Source organism: Podarcis cretensis (genome assembly GCF_951804945.1).
Source record: "Podarcis cretensis genome assembly, chromosome: 9".
NCBI classification, from domain to species: domain Eukaryota; kingdom Metazoa; phylum Chordata; class Lepidosauria; order Squamata; family Lacertidae; genus Podarcis; species Podarcis cretensis.
The window spans coordinates 30,053,420-30,070,719 of record NC_137178.1 but is presented as its reverse complement, the minus strand read 5'-3'; the positions used below and the strand labels follow the sequence as shown (position 1 = coordinate 30,070,719).

General features: G+C 44.1%; 1 long non-coding RNA gene across 1 annotated transcript; it reads left to right on the top strand.

Moving 5' to 3' along the window:
• LOC307224083 lies at positions 1 to 2,857 on the top strand. Its single transcript, XR_013842411.1, has 2 exons — positions 1 to 685; positions 1,055 to 2,857. It is a non-coding gene; the product is annotated as an uncharacterized lncRNA (long non-coding RNA).
• The last annotated feature ends 14,443 nt before the right edge of the window (positions 2,858 to 17,300 follow it).

Below are 17,300 nucleotides of genomic sequence, written 5' to 3'. Positions count from 1 at the left end.
CAGCGGCAGTGGGAGGCTCCATTTGCTAAAGTGGTACCTCAGGTTAAGAACAGTTTCAGATTAAGAACGGACCTCCAGAATGAATTAAGTTCTTAACCTGAGGTACCACTGTATTTGGGAGACTGAAGTTGCTGACGTGTGGCCCCAGCCGCCTCAATTGCTCTGTCAAAGCAGTGCATGTGGGGCTTGTCCGCACTTGTGCCATGGCTAGAAAGCACATGACTGAATGGTTTTCTACTTGATTTGTGCTTTCTAGGCATGAGTTCAAGCAGTTTCCACCTTGCTCTGCTCCTTTCCAAGGGAAAACCCGCTCTTTAGTAACAGATCGGAACAAATGGCAACCCAAGTAAATACATGAAGCACTGTTTGCTCTGATTGAGCGCCAAAGAGTGGTTTTCCTTAGGGGGAAAGCAGTGGGGTGATGAGTTTGGATTTGATATCCCACTTTATCACTACCCAAAGCAGTCTCAAAGCGGCTAACATTCTCCTTTCCCCTCCCCCCCCACAGCAAACACTCTGTGAGGTGAGTGAGGCTGAGAGACTTCAGAGAAGTGTGACTAGCCCAAGGTCACCCAGCAGCTGCATGTGGAGGAGCAGAGGCACAAACCCGGTTTATCAGATTACGAGTCTACTGCTCTTAACCACTACACCACACTGGCTTTCACTGGGATGAGAGGAAGTGTGGGTAAGCTCTTGGTCTCTCTATTGAGGGGATTAAATTCATTCTAGCCTGTCAAACATTACTGATTCATCCCTGATTTAGCAGAGAGAAAGGGAGAGGCATGGGGGGGGGTATGGTAAGCCCCACCCTGCATAATTGATGACAAGATGATACACATGTACACCATTTGAATGGCAATACCCATCAACTTTGGGTGGCCATGGCCTCCTCAAATATTTTATTTGGGGAGCAAAGGGCCCCTGGCCCCTAGGAGTTGGCTCCTATGAAGATGCAAAGCATACTCATTCATTCACCATCTCTCTCTCTCTTTCTCTAGAAATCTAACCTGAAGTTTGCAGAGTGACCAACCTGATATGTCTTGTTTACTTTCAGTGTGCTGCTAATCTACAAAAGACATGGTGTCAATGATTTGCTCAGTTGAGATGGACTCCCCTGTGCCACTGGGCATTAGGACAGGAATGCCATATCACTTGTCCTGGAACATAATAAGACTATGCTCTTTGGAGAAAGGCAATCTGGTTGAAAAGGCAGCTGTGCTTGGAGACTGGACAAGTCGTGGAGTCAACCAATAATGGCCATGCAACGTAGCAAAACTGAATGTGTTTTAGTGGTGAACTGCAACCTGTGTTTTAAAATGCCTGTCATGTTCTTTGTCTTTTTCTTATTTGCCACAAATCTGGTCAGCCCATAAATCCCCACAAATCTGGTCAGCCCATAAATAGCCTTTCTCCTTGGGAGTGTGTCCATGAGAGTGGCTGAGCGGCAGGCATCTCTTTAGATCGCAACATAAACAAGACTACAAATGCATCATACAGCAGTAACTTGGTATTCATCCATCTCCTCCCACCACCCAACTTCGTTTCTTTTGTTTTGCAAATGAAATTTGTACTCTCTTGTGATTTATGTTTTTGGTCTTTCTGGAAACACTGAACTGAAAGGATAACACTTATAACAAGATTAAAGGCTGCTGACCTTCATCACTGATGGTGAAAAGAACAGAAATCCTTATTTAATAATTATTCTAAAAGACACATTAAGCCAGAACATCAATCATCTACTCTGCAGAGCTTACAATGACTTTAAACTACCATCCTGTAGTGTTTCATATACACAATCAGGCAGCTTTTGTGTTATTGAATATGCTAGCTGTTTTATGATACTCTATATGTCAAAAGCCCAGCTCCCATCATACTCAAGGATTATCATAAAATCCACCATGGGATTATATAGGCAGAGGAGATAGTAAGGTAAAGGTAAAGGGACCCCTGACCATTAGGTCCATTTGTGACCGACTCTGGGGTTGTGGCGCTCATCTCGCTTTATTGGCCGAGGAAGCTGGCGTACAGCTTCCGGGTCATGTGGCCAGCATGACTAAGCCACTTCTGGCAAACCAGAGCAGCGCACGGAAATACCGTTTACCTTCCCACCAGAGCGGTACCTATTTATCTACTTGCACTTTGACGTGCTTTCGAATTGCTAGGTTGGCAGGAGCATGGACCGAGCAACGGGAGTTCACCCCGTTTCGGGGATTTGAACTGCCGACCTTCTGATTGGCAAGTCCTAGGCTCTGTGGTTTAACCCACAGCGCCACCCACGTGGGTTAAAGTCTAGTAGCAATACATAATTGACCTGTGTGCCAGGGATACGTGGCATGTGCCCTTCAGATGTAGCTGGACAACTCCTAGTATCCCTGACTATTGGCCATGCTGGCTAGAGCTGATGGCTGTTGGAATAATAATGATACTGATAACAATTTTATTATTTGTACCACTTGACTGGGTTGCCCCCAACTTGTGGAGGGTACTAAATGGGCTACCTCTTCTGTGTTCCCTTCTCCCAGTAATGACTTTTCTGGTAAAGGGGGCCTGTTTTAGGTGAATATACTGAAATTCTAAGAACACACCTCTGTGCAAAAGCTGGTCAAGGCTATAATTCACATTCCATTAAATTAAGCAGAGAAACTTCCATTGGGTTATAGAGGAGCTGGGAAAGCGTCTTATGAGTGTTTGTCTTTTTTGTATTGTTTTTTAAAAATAAGTTTGTGCTCTTGATACAAAGTCTTGTGAATTGTCATAACGTGTGCCTTCCTGTAAACACAAATAAAAATCCACAGTGATGTGTGTGTGTGTGTATATATATATACAGTATATATAAAACAGCCTTAAGTTGCCATCATCTAGTGATTGTGTTTCATGCTCTGTTGTGTCAGCATTCATTGTTAGGCTTAACTGCCTGTTTTGTGATCAGTTTATTACAGTCAATTAATGAGAAAAGCAGTTATCTTTCCCCAAAATTCTTTATTAAGAGCATAAGAAAAGTCGTGCTGGATCAGAGCAGTGGCTCATCTTCCCAGCATCGTGTTTTCACAGTGGCCAACCAGATGCCAATGGGAGGCCCACAAGCAGTGCCTGAGGACAACAGCACTCACTCCTTATGCAGTTCCCAGCAACTGGCCTCCGACTGTGGAGCTAGACCAAAACCATCGTGGTTAGTAGCCATAGATAGCCTATACCTCCATGAATTTGTCCAGTTATCTTTTAAAGCCATCCAAATTGATGGCCAGCACTGTGTCTTGTGAGTGCAAAATCCATAGTTTAACTATGAGGTGAAGAACTAGTTTCTTTTATCTTTCCTGAATCTTTCAACATTTAGCTTCGTTGGATATCCACCAGTTCTAGTGTTCTGAGTGAGGAAGAAAAACTTTTCTCTATCTGCTTTCTCCTCCCATGTATTATTTTATACACTTCTGCCATGTCACCTCTTACATACCTTTTCTCTAAACTAAAAAGTCCCAAATGAGGTAACTTTCCCACATATGGGAGTTTCTCCAGCCTCTTTTGGACCAACAATTCTGTATGGACATAGCCAACTAAACAAGAAAGGATCTCAAGGTCATAGATGTCCATGCAACAAGTGGATGAAAAAGCTTGTGAAAAAGATTAGGGGTCTTTTCCTCAGTAAGCAGTTGAAGATTACACAATCATTTCCAAGAGAAAGCGGAATAATTTGGGGGGAATAATGGGTGGGATTCACCTAACAAGCCCCACCAATGGAAGTCGTGCACAAGAGTTTCCACTTGCACAATGGCACTTCATCCCCTCTGTCCTCCCGTGCCTCCGAAATTGACTTTGTGGGGTGGGAGACCCCCCCCCCGGACAGTTTGCAGGGGCAGAGGGAATCATTCCACCTGACAAGCTGATCAACTTGGAGAGATGAAACATTTGTAAGAGCGTGATGTTGAATTCCACCCAGTTGATCAACCACTAAGGAAAGTAGACCATATCTCGTAAGTTTTGATCAAACAATTGCAGAAACCATTTTGTTGTTGTTGTTGTTTAGTCGTTTAGTTGTGCCTGACTCTTCGTGACCCTATGGACCAGAGCACGCCAGGCACTCCTGCCTTCCACTGCCTCCTGCAGTTTGGTCAAACTCATGCTGGTAGCTTCAAGAACACTGTCCAACCATCTCGTCCTCTGTCGTCCCCTTCTCCTTGTGCCCTCAATCTTTCCCAACATCAGGGTCTTTTCCAGGGAGTCTTCTCTTCTCATGAGGTGGCCAAAGTATTGGAGTCTCAGCTTTACGATCTGTCCTTCCAGTGAGCACTCAGGGCTGATTTCCTTCAGAATGGATAGGTTTGATCTTATTGCAGTCCATGGGACTCTCAAGAGTAACTCAGAGAAGCTATGAACTATGCCGAGCAGGAACCTTTTATATTACTGCAAACCTCAAATGCTACAACGGAGCAGCTCTGTGATAGAGAAGGAGGTGGGAAACAACCAACCAACCAACCAACCAACCAACCAACCAACCAACCCCTTCAGAGTAGCCACAGCAGAAGTTATTAGAAGGGAACTTTACTGGTTATGGATAGGTATGAATTTCTGCTCATACAAGTAAGTATATAATAATCAATGAGATCCCAAGTTCCTGTAAAGGCAAAATTTACATTTGTCTTGCCCTGCCCCCTGCCCCCTGCCAGGTTGTAGAGAAAGGAACCTGGCCCTGAATCTGAAAAAGGTTCCCCACCCTGATTTACAGGCTCACAGTAGCCCTTGCAGGGCTTTTTCATCCACTTGTTGCATGGACATCTATGACCTTGAGATCCTTTCTTGTTTAGTTGGCTATGTCCATACAGAATTGTTGGTCCAAAAGAGGCTGGAGAAACTCCCATATGTGGGCTCTGTAATTGTACCATGGAGTTGTGTGTCTGGCCTCCACATGGGGGCACCAACTTTCCATGAATGATTCTTCTACACAAACTCTGGCTTTAGTTGTTTTATTCAGGCATTATACAGTGGTACCTCGGGTTACAGACGCTTCAGGTTGCAGACTCTGCTAACCCAGATATAGTACCTCGGGTTAAGAACTTTGCTTCAGGATGAGAACAGAAATGCTGTGGCAGCAGCAGGAGGCCCCATTAGCTAAAGTGGCACCTCAGGTTAAGAACAGTTTCAGATTAAGAATGGACCTCCAGAACGAATTAAGTTCTTAACTCGAGGTACCACTGTACTTGTTGAGCTTTAAGGGAAAAAAAGGTTAAGTACAATGAATGCAAAGGAGGGAAAACAAATTAACAAATAAACTAAAACCAAAACATAAACAGCACAGCTGATTAACCCTGGTAGGTAGCTGTAAGGAAACAGGGAATTCTCTCAGGCAGAAACCTCTGTGTTCTGTGCACATCCTTTTGGAACCCTGGCCAATGTGTGAAGAAGTGCAGAGTGATTGCAGACAACGCTGTTCATGAAATGATCCATGCCTTTACAGCTAAGAATGAAACAAAAGGTTCCATTCATGAAATAAGTTGCTTGCTTATATTGCAACATGTGATGCTCTGAGGCAAAAATCACATTTAATGTTGTGATACCATTGTGGAGTTAATTCAGTTTACATAGCTTTCAGTCACATAATCAGTGAAAGTGATGAAGTCTGCAGAGAAATTTGCTGGTCACATCAGCCTCTTACATCACTTGATGTATTCCATCAGTATTATCGCTCTTGTTTGTGGATGTGAAGCTTAAGAGTTAAACACCACGAGTTGTTATTATCTGTCGTGAATTTTCTCTGGTAACATTCCTTAGGGGAGACATTATCAGTTGCTGCTGCTGCTGCTCCTCCTTATTCCATTATGGCTGCTAAATTGGTCAATATTATCTTACTATATCATTTCGATGCTTCCTCGCTCCTCTTCTGCTTATTTCTTAAAGCCTCTTCATGAAATAAAAAAATAAAACCCCTTGGCCCAGTGTGCATCTCCAAGCTTCTCTAATTGGGTGATTGTTTATGAGACACACTTCTTTCCCTAATGGAATGTGAGTGACATTTCTACATGTGCCTTGATTATCTTCAATGAATCTATGTATGGGAGCTTTGTAGAGTTTTGCTAATACTATCCAGAAAGAGAGAGAAATCTCCAGATGAAACACATTGCATCAAGCCAATTAAGCAGACTCTGCTGGACCATAAAAGGAAAGAGAAACAGACCATAGCTATTTGCTTTCTCTTTGGTGTTAATTATCTCGAGATATTGAATACTGGGTCCTAGAGACGTTTAAATGATCCTTGTAATTGGGGTATGGATTCAGACCATTAGAATTTTTCAGGTTCGTTTGCTCTGTTCTTTCTGCTTGATGTTTCCCTTTCATGTTCCCTTTCTGGCTTCTCTTCTTCAGGGCCCAGACGCCGCTGTTATGAATTATTAATATTGGCAATAGATACAAACCACATCCCAATGACTAGAGAAGTTAATATAAATGAGAACTTGGGTTCAATTATATTGGCTAGTGTTCTAAGAGCAGGTCAATCCTCTGCATGTTTACTTGGAAGTGAGATTTGCTGTGCTCAATGGAGCTTACACCCAGAGGTGCCAGCTTGCGAGGGCAATTGGGGGCTGTCGATGCACACAATGTCAGGATGTCGGGAGGAGCTGGGTGTGGAGCTGAACGCAGTGACAGCACAGCTTCAACGGCTGGCTCTTCTCCTTCCTGCCATACCCACATCACTGGAAAAGCTCATCCTCCGGTCGAGTCCTTCGGAATCACCTCCGAAGATGACATCGGCTCTGGATCCATTCCAGTCCAGCTTCCGCGCTGGTCATGGGACCGAGATGGCTCTGGTTGCCCTAACAGATGATCTCCGCAGGAAGCTGGATCGAGGTGGGTCGGGGCTGCTGATTCTTCTAGACCTGTCAGCAGCCTTCGACATGGTCGATCACGAACTCCTGGACCACCGCCTTGCCGACGTGGGGATCCAGGGCACAGTCCTTCAATGGCTGTGCTCGTTTCTCTCTGGTCGGGGACAGAGGGTGGCACTTGGGGGGGGGGGAATTGTCATCACGCCACTCCTTGGTGTGTGGAGTGCCTCAGGGTCTCCCCGATGCTTTTTAACATCTTTATGCGCCCCCTCGCCCAGCTTGTCCAGAGTTTTGGGCTGGGCTGCCATCAGTATGCTGATGACACCCAACTCTATCTGTTGATGGATGGCCATCCTGACTCGGCCCCAGACACACTGACCAGATGTCTGGAAGCTGTGGCTGGATGGTTACGTGGGAGCCGGTTGAAGTTAAATCCTTCGAAGACAGAGGTCCTCTGGCTGGGACGGGACGATATGGGATTGAGGGGGCAACTCCCATCTCTTGCGGGGGTGCAATTAGTGCCAGCATCATCCGTTAAGAGTTTGGGTGTAATCTTTGATACCTCCCTCTCTATGGAGGCGCAGATTACAGCTATAACAAAGGCGGCATTTTTTCATCTCCGCCAAGCTAAGCAGTTGGCTCCTTATTTCTCTCGCCCTGACCTAGCCACTGTGATCCATGTGACGGTCACCTCCAGACTGGATTATTGTAACTCGCTCTATATGGGGCTGCCCTTGAGACTGACCCAGGAACTCCAGCGGGTGCAGAATGCCACGACGAGACTCCTTATGGGGTCTTCACTGCATGATCACATTCTTCCGGTACTATACCAGCTGCACTGGCTCCCGGTGGAGTACAGGATCAGGTTTAAGATGCTGGTTTTAACCTTTAAAGCCCTATACGGCCTAGGACCCTTGTACCTACGGGACCGCCTCTCCTGGTATGTCCCACAGAGGAACTTACGGTCTGCAAATAAAAACATCCTGAAGATCCCAGGCCACAGAGAGGTTAGGCTGGCCTCAACTAGAGCCAGGGCTTTCTCGGCCGCGGCTCCAATCTGGTGGAACGCTCTGTCACAAGAGACTAGGGCCCTGCGGGACCTGACATCTTTCCACAGGGCCTGCAAGACAGAGCTGTTCCACCAGGCCTTTGGTCAGGGCACAGCCTGACCCCCTCCTCTGGCAATCTGCACAGAATTTTGCTTAATGGTTGCCATCAATTTGATTTTAATTAATTTTTATAATGAAATGTTTTTAGAACGTTGGATTATTTTGATTGTTGTTAACCGCCCTGAGCCCAGCTTCAGCTGGGGAGGGCGGGATATAAATAAAATGTATTATTATTATTATTATTATTATTATTATTATTATTATTATTAATGTCCTGGGCCTCTGATAAGGCTCCAGGCACGTTCCCTCATTACGCAGAGTATCCAGCAGCAGGGAAGGACGAGAAAATATGAGCTACATTGCAAAGAGTTTTAATTCTAGTTATGCAGACAGAAAAGAAACATCCTCTCTCTGTGAAAGCAGAGAGCAACTGAACAACAAAGGAACAGAAAACCAGTAACATCGCATCCATCTCCTGTCTTCCGTGAGACTTCCAATAGCCTGGAATCTCTGGAATGCAAAACAGAGTCTTGTGACTCCAAGCACTGCACAGTGGCATAAACAGAAACTAACACCTGCACCATGAGAAAGATAGCCCAGCGATGCCCAGCACATCATAGGAAGGTGCCTGAAGATCCCAGGTTCAAATCCCACCCCTACCTGGAGATTCCGGGATTTGAATCTGGGATTTTCTGCATGTAAAGCATGGTCCCTTCCACAGACCTACAGACCTTCCCCACATTGCCAAGACATGGCCAGGATAGTAGTGAGGCATCTAATCATAAGCCTGCATTTTTATCAAGCTTATATTTTTTGATCAAGGTTGTATCTTAAAAATGAGTTCAAATTCACAAATGATTCATGCCAGGCAGAAACTAGGCTGGCTAAGATATTGGCAGATGTTCATCCTCTTCGCCAGAGAGGCCCTCTGGTTTATTGCGGTCATAAAAGGCTGAGCGAGGTCACTGACCTTGCATATTGCAGAGTACAATTAAGCTACAATTAAGTTGGTAAATAGTAAGAATTATTGTGCCTCCCATTAGAGACTTGAGCCACATTTTCCTAAGGGCAAGAGCTAATGGAAATAGGGAAAGAAAGTGTTTTTAAGTTTTTTCTTACTTTGAAAACGTCTTTGCTTATAAAAAATTATATATATTATGTATTAAAAATATATTGGCTTAAATGTAATTATGCAAAGGAATTAGAAGCTAAGAAATGTTAAATCCTTATGCTAGATTCTTATTTCATATAGTTGGAGGAGATCACAGGGGCCATCAGCCACCAGCCTAGCCCCCCCTGCTAAGCAAGAAAGCACCATCAGAGCACTCTAGACAGATGGTTGTCAGGTTTTTGTTTAAAGGAACCTCCAATGAAGGAGATCTTTCATTGATGATGCGTACAAAAGATCTTTGATACCTGTTTAAAATAGAATTAGCCACCATCTGTTTTAGCCATCTGCTCTATTTTAGAATTAAGGGGGCAAAGGTGATTTGGTAATTAAGGTGCCTTGTAGAAGTTAATGGCTACTTGTTTGCCAATTATAAATATAGCTTTTATTTCCCATAAAAGGGCAAAAGGAAATGGGTGTATCTTTTGTGATTGGTTCTAGCAAACAGCCAATAGGAATTTCAACCAGGCTGATTGGACAGAGGCAGCCACAGGAGGAGCAAGGGGGCTGGATTAAGGAAATATAAGTGCTGGCCAGAATGGCAGGAGGCCAGGCCAGAGCTTGGTAACCATATACCACTGTGCCTCATATTTATTTGTCTGACAAATAAATTATTATTTTAATTTCTCTATTGCTGCGTTGAATATTTCATTCCAGCTAAGCGTTAACCACAAGCAGGGTGCTACAGTAGCAGCTACTAGACACCTCCAATGTAGTACAAGGGCTGTGTGAATAAGTGTATAGTTGTGACCGTGTCCTTATCACCCTTGTCCTGTAGGGTAGTGTTTTCCCCCTATTAGCATTCCACTGTTCTAATTAATTCAAGAGAGTTCTGGAAGATTTTCTGTGTGAAACAAGCAGAAGGTTCATGATGTTTGGGTTATTCCTTCAGAAAAGCCGAGTGCAGCCAGCTTAAACTGGTTCTCTTTGTCAGGCAAGGATCCTAACACTCTTATCTCTTTCTGTCAAGGTCATGCCGGCCAGAAGGAGCCTGGGTTTCACTTTCTCTTTCTTTCTCTTTTCCTTCTGGTGTGATGTTCTGTATATACAGTCAAACCTCTTCTTACATCCACCTCTGCTTGCGTTCACTTCGCCCAACATCTGCAGCAAACCCGGAAGTAACCAGCGGGTTTGCCACCCATGCCAGCGCACAACGGTGCCTCTCCCAGTGACCCGTTTCGACCTCTGGACAGACCTCCGGAACGGATTATGGTCGCAGGTAGAGGTTCTACTGTAGTGTTAATGTTTAGACTTATTATAAGTTATTGTAAGTTTAAGTTAAGCCTGCTGCAACTGGATTTCTTATAGACAGTGCCAATCTTGAATGTATTGGATTTGTGACCATTAAGCTCCTTTGCCTTCAGTAGCAGTAATGCTCTGCTGGATGAAATATAATTGCCTCTAGTCAATTTTGGGGGGATCCTGCAACTTAAGTTTAAGTTTTTACTCTGCTAACTATACACTGGAATCTGCTCTGGATCAGTACTGAGTAGAATTCCATGACAGTCCTGAGTACAGTGGTACCTTGGGTTACAGACGCTTCACGTTACAGACACTTCAGGTTACAGACTCCGCTAACCCGGAAGTAGTACCTCGGGTTAAGAACTTTGCTTCAAGATGAGAACAGAAATCGCGCAGCAGCGGCGTGGTGGCAGCGTGAGGCCCATTAGCTAAAGTGGTACCTCAGGTTAAGAACAGTTTCAGGTTAAGAACAGACCTCCAGAACAAATTAAGTTCTTAACCCAGGGTACCACTGTACATGCTTGTCCCAGATGTCACCAGAACCTGCCTGGAATTTAATAAGAAAACTGTACCCATGTGACCCCTAAAAAGTTCTTCACTATTTTACGGTTTTATAGAACAATGTTTTTAAAATATATAGGACTATTTTGAGGGCTAGTCTTTTGTGTTTTTGCTTCTGTTTGTTTGGTGTTGTCCCCTTTTACTTGCTACAGAGATTTTCTGCACCAAACTTTACAATACTGTAAAGCTGTGGCAGCGGCCATGAATTGAAGGGGTGTAGATTCCTGCATGAGTGTTCTGCTCGCCTATGCCACCACCATCATGCCTACAACTGCTCCATTCCATCAATTTTGCTGGTGTATCGTTTGGAGAAATGGCTTTGCCAGCTGAGTGGGGCATTCCATCAGCATCTCTTTCATGGTGGTGCTGCACCTGTCATTCTGCTGGCATAGCACGGCTTCCTCCACATACTATCAGCCCTTAGTTGTGGAGCATCAGTGTATGATTGCAGCCTTAGAGGTGCTATTTTCGGGGCAGGATTTCTGCAAATGGACTGACTGAGGAAAAGTTTCATTGTGGTTAGCTGGAAAATACAGATTCACTGATTCATCCAGGCATCATCCCACACAAAGCCACACCAAGAATTCTTCTTCAACATGTCCCGGTCTATGATTTGCTCTTTCCAGACCTCTTCATAGTCTTCCCCTTCGCTGTGCTTGATCTCTTCTGCTGTGCAATTCATGTTTACATTCGGTCAAAACGGAATGTAATTAATCCAAATGGATGTAACCAATTCGAATGGACATTATGTAGCTCAGGATTCGATCATGGTACTACTTGAACATGTTGACTTTGGAAATATGCTGTGTAATCCCCATTGAACAAAGTATTCTGTTCAGCTGGACCTCAGCATGTCTTACTTTCTCTGGATCAGGGCTTTGGGAAAACACAAGTAGGAGCCTCAAGCTGCCCATGATGGAATGTCACAGAGTAAACATCCCCAAGGCAGAAGTCCTTAAAGTATGTGTATTGCTAATTCTAGCATAAAGAATTGCACAACAACTCATGTGAAGGTTTATACCTTCTGATTCATAGATTCCACACTACTTAAACACACCAGTGGCACAGGACTGCTTGTTGGTGCCCGGGGCGAGTGCATGTGTGTACCAGGCCAGGGCAGAGCACACTTGCCCAGCCCTCGCCCTCGCCACTTGGCAGATGGGAGGGCAGGACACAGAGGGTGCTCTTGGCAAGGGCAGGATATAGGATGCTCTTCACCCTCCTCTTTCATCAAGACCCTACTTCTGGAGCCAGGCAAGGCATGGGGAACTCTGTGGGGGCATCTGGTCCACCCCCTCCCCAAATTCAGTGCCTGGGGCCTTGGCTATATCCATACTATACCACTGAAACATGCACAAATAATTTGTAATTGTGGAAGTCTACTGCGCCATGGAAAAATTAGGTCGGATGTGTAATCCAGTCTAATTCAAATGGATATTATTTAGTGCTAACTCACCTGCCCCCCACACCCAATAAAAGATCATAATTATGAGGCAAACATTGAAAGAACAATATGGTTGGATGCTAGCTGGCTGATTATCTCAATTGGAATTATTTGCATTGTATTATTTCCCACATTTTAGGATATTCCCTGTCCCTTCCTCAACCCATACTACCTGTAAGAGACAAATATTGGATATTAGCTGGTCTGATGCTAATATACAGGATGAGGATCAGGATAAGTAAATAGGGCCATCCTGCAATCCCAATCAGTGCTTGAACTGTGGGGCTTTGATGAAATCCACACTCCTCACATAAAAATCAAGCCACTCCTTGACTTTTTCAGCCAAATCAAGTATAGCCATCTAAAACCAGTAGCTAAGGGATCAGAATTTGAACACTGGATGTGGCATATGCCTTGCACTCTGGTCATTATTTTTTCTTTTTCTCCAGTATTTTTCTTTGCATTTCTTCCAATTAAGGGCCTTTGTGGCCTGCGCTTCTTCTGTTTCAGAAACTTACTTCATGTTCTTCCCGTAATGTAATTCCCCCAGCCTCCAGGAGCTAGATGAAATGACATGAGGGTTGGAGAAAGAATGAGCTTTCCCCCTGTAAGATAACTACAAAGTCAAGTGTTGTTATAGTAGGGCGGTGTCCCCCCCCCCCATTAGCATTCTGCTGCAACGCCAGGGATCACATGAGAATTCAAGCATCTTCCGATATGTCCATTTGTAATGGGCTACAGTTTAAAATGAAATATGATCTCCCACAAAATACTTTTTTACTGGGCCGCAAAATAGCATTTCCCGCTTTCAGATTAAGTATGGCAGATGGGAAAAGAATCAGCCCCCTTTCACAAACAATCACAATTACCCTAGGGATAAACCATCTTTGACTTCTGGTATATACAATATCAAAATACACATGTAATCTTTCTGCCCATCATTCTAAAATGAAGCTGTCATATTGCTTAGTGCTCACTGCAAAATAGCTATTAGGCTGTGGAGAGAGCAATTCTCAGTCCATGGAAATTAACTGTAAAGAAGTCGCATAACACTATAATCAGAGCCTATTGAGCTGCCATTGGAACCCATGACTCTCTTGACATGGATAATAATAATAATAATAATAATAATAATTTATTATTTATTATTTATACCCCACCCATCTGGCTGGGCCTCCCCAGCCACTCCGGGCGGCTTACATAAAAACCAAAAATACAGTAAAATATCATACGCTAAAAACTTCCCTGGATTGGAGATGGAGCTGGTCCTCCTATTAGACAGAGAAAGATGGCTCCCTCAGACAGTTGATTCTGGGTGTCAGGAAAGGGTGAAAATTGTTCAGTTATTTAATGTATTAAATATTGTAATTTTACACTCAGACGGAAGCAGGTGTGGATATGTTTTTCCCTCAGGTGCCAAAATAACTTGATTAGCCTTGGATTACGCTGCCCATTGACTTAAATGCTGCCGTTTGCTTTTCCACCTCAGGAAGCAAAATGTCTTGAACAGGCCATGGTTGAAAATAGGTTGGCTGCACAAACCGTTGTCCTTCACCCAACTTATTTTAGCTATCTATAAAATTTGTGCACCGCCTTTCATCCAAAGATCACGGGGTGGTTCACAACATAAAAATATGAAATCAAAACACATAATATAACAAAAACAAAACAACAACTGCACCCCAACAGACATGTTTAAAAGGCTGTAGAATGTTAATCAGCTAAACACTTAGTGGAAGAGAAACATTTTCATCTAGAGCCTAAATATATGTAATGAAGGTACCAGGCGAGCCTCCTTAGGGAGAGCATAACACAGACTTCTTCTGTATCCTCCTATAGTGGCAATAACATTGAAGTCCATAACATTAAAGTTCTGAGCTCCTTTGGGACAGAACCATGAGTATGGTCCTGGCTTCTAGTGTATATGATATTCTCTTCCTTCCTGTCTCTCTTACCTCCTCTCTCTTCTTGTGGCTCAAATTCCTTTCCTGGACTTACAGCCCCCATTTGCCTCTTCCGCCTGCCCTTTTTGTGCTTGATGGGTGGGTGAATCGGTTCATTTTTGTTTCTTTTAGGTTCACCTTCTTCCAGTCTGAAGATCAGTTCTTCACATTTCCACATCAGTATGTGAGTGCTTTAAAAAAAAAACCTCATGAAAATTCATCAGTATGTATAAAGTTTCTTTTAATATACATATTTTTGTATGAAATTTGCCAAATCTACACATTTTTGGAAAGCAAATTCCTCTAATATAATGCAAATTCGTTTGTTATTTTCAGTAACAGACGCATTTCAATGCACACGTCACCCTAGTATATGCATTCCGGAGAAAGGCACTGTGAAATTCAGAGAAGTGAGAATCTTGAAGAATGGCAACATTTTAGTTTAAACAAAATTAAAAAAAATTCCTTCCAGTAGCACCTTAGAGACCAACTAAGTTTGTTCTTGGTATGAGCTTTCATGTGCATGCACACCAGTTTGTGTGTTGTTTGGGAAGTATGACTTAGGTAGGTTCACCTTTAAAAATGAATTGAATTTAATTTATTTTCCACCCCTAACCTCAAAAGAGATATTTTGTCTGTACTAACTGTGCTTTGGAGCCATCACCAACCTGAAGCATACTCATATATCATTCTGAACACGTTACAGCAAGAAACACAGGAGTCCCCTTGGTACATCCATTCTACTCTGTGCTGGTTTGTGCTAATGCTAACACTGTAGCAGAAACTCTAGCATTCTGGATCAAATACCAGTGAGAGTGCATAGGAAGCTGCTTTATACTAATCAGACTGCTGCTCCATCTAGCTGAGGGCTGCCTACATTGACTGCAAGGTTTCAGGCAGGACTCTTTCGCAGCTCTGCCTGGGATTGGGCATGGGACCTTTTGCATGCAGAGCATCATGTGCACTACCACTGAGCTATGGCCCATCTCCAGAGTTTTTATACCATTTCTATTGTGACAAAGGTTGCACACCACTGACAAAAGTTGCACACCACTGAGCCAGTGCAGTGTAGTGGTTAAGAGAGGTGGACTCGTAATCTGGTGAACCGGGTTCACGTCTCCGCTCCTCCACATGCAGCTGCTGGGTGACCTTGGGCTAGTCACACTTCTTTGAGGTCTCTCAGCCCCACTCACCTCACAGAGTGTTTGTTGTGGGGGAGGAAGGGAAAGGAGAATGTTGGCCGCTTTGAGACTCCTTGTTGTTGTTGTTGTTTAGTCGTTTAGTCGTGTCCGACTCTTCGTGACTCCATGGACCAGAGCACGCCAGGCACTCCTGTCTTCCACTGCCTCCCGCAGTTTGGTCAAACTCATGCTGGTAGCTTCGAGAACACTATCCAACCATCTCGTCCTCTGTCTTCCCCTTCTCCTTGTGCCCTCCATCTTTCCCAACATCAGGGTCTTCTCCAGGGAGTCTTCTCTTCTCATGAGGTGGCCAAAGTACTGGAGCCTCAGCTTCACAATCTGTCCTTCCAGTGAGCACTCAGGGCTGATTTCCTTCAGAATGGATAGGTTTGATCTTATTGCAGTCCATGGGACTCTCAAGAGTCTCCTCCAGCACCATAATTCAAAAGCATCAATTCTTCGGCGATCAACCTTCTTTATGGTCCAGCTCTCACTTCCATACATCACTACTGGGAAAACCATAGCTTTTACTATACGGACCTTTGTTGGCAAGGTGATGTCTCTACTTTTTAAGATGCTGTCTAGGTTTGTCATTGCTTTTCTCCCAAGAAGCAAGCGTCTTTTAATTTTGTGGCTGCTGTCACCATCTGCAGTGATCATGGAGCCCAAGAAAGTAAAATCTCTCACTGCCTCCATTTCTTCCCCTTCTATTTGCCAGGAGGTGATGGGCCCAGTGGCCATGATCTTGGTTTTTTTTATGTAGCGCTTCAGACCATATTTTGCGATCTCCTCTTTCACCTTCAAAAAAAGGTTCTTTAATTCCTCTTCACTTTCTGCCATCAAGGTTGTGTCATCTGCATATCTGAGGTTGTTGATATTTCTTCTGGCAATCTTAATTCCGGCTTGGGATTCATCCAGCCCAGCCTTACGCATGATGAATTTAAATGAAGTTAAATAAGCAGGGAGACAATATACTGCCTTGCCGTACTCCTTTCCCAATTTTGAACCAATCAGTTGTTCCATATCCAGTTCTAACTGTAGCTTCTTGTCCCACATAGAGATTTCTCAGGAGACAGATGAGGTGATCAGGCACTCCCATTTCTTTAAGAACTTGCCATAGTTTGCTGTGGTCGACACAGTCAAAGGCTTTTGCATAGTCAATGAAGCAGAAGTAGATGTCTTTCTGGAACTCTCTAGCTTTCTCCATAATCCAGCGCATGTTTGCAATTTGGTCTCTGGTTCCTCTGCCTCTTCTAAATCCAGCTTGCACTTCTGGGAGTTCTCGGTCCACATACTGCTTAAGCCTGCCTTGTAGAATTTTAAGCATAACCTTGCTAGCGTGTGAAATGATTGAGACTCCTTAGGGTAGTGATAAAGTGGGGTATCAAATCCAAACTCTTCTTCTTCTTCTCTCTCTGCTGAGTGATAGCAGGATTCCATGGGGTTCCTTTGAGAATCAAGACTTGGTGGAGGTTGTTGTAGCTTTAAGAAATATGATTTGTTCACATATTTACACCTGAGTTTGGATGGAGTCCTGTTCTTACAGTATGGTCATCTCAAGATGGGCTTGTTCCCCTTGGCAGTGCAACTCTGGAGTCCAAGGCATCTCTCCCAACCTCCTTTCAGCCAAAGATGGATCTCAGTCTTTGTTTCAGCCATGCGAAGCCTCATGCCAAAGGCCCCAAACTCTTCCTATGGCATCCCGTCCAGTTGCCCTGGCAACCCTGTTCACACTTCAGGGCAAGGAGGTTATTATTATAAGAGCAGTTCTCTTGCATTGCCAATGCCCCTCAATGACCCTGAACTGTTTCTCAGCGGCCTTAGTTCGGCCAGGTTG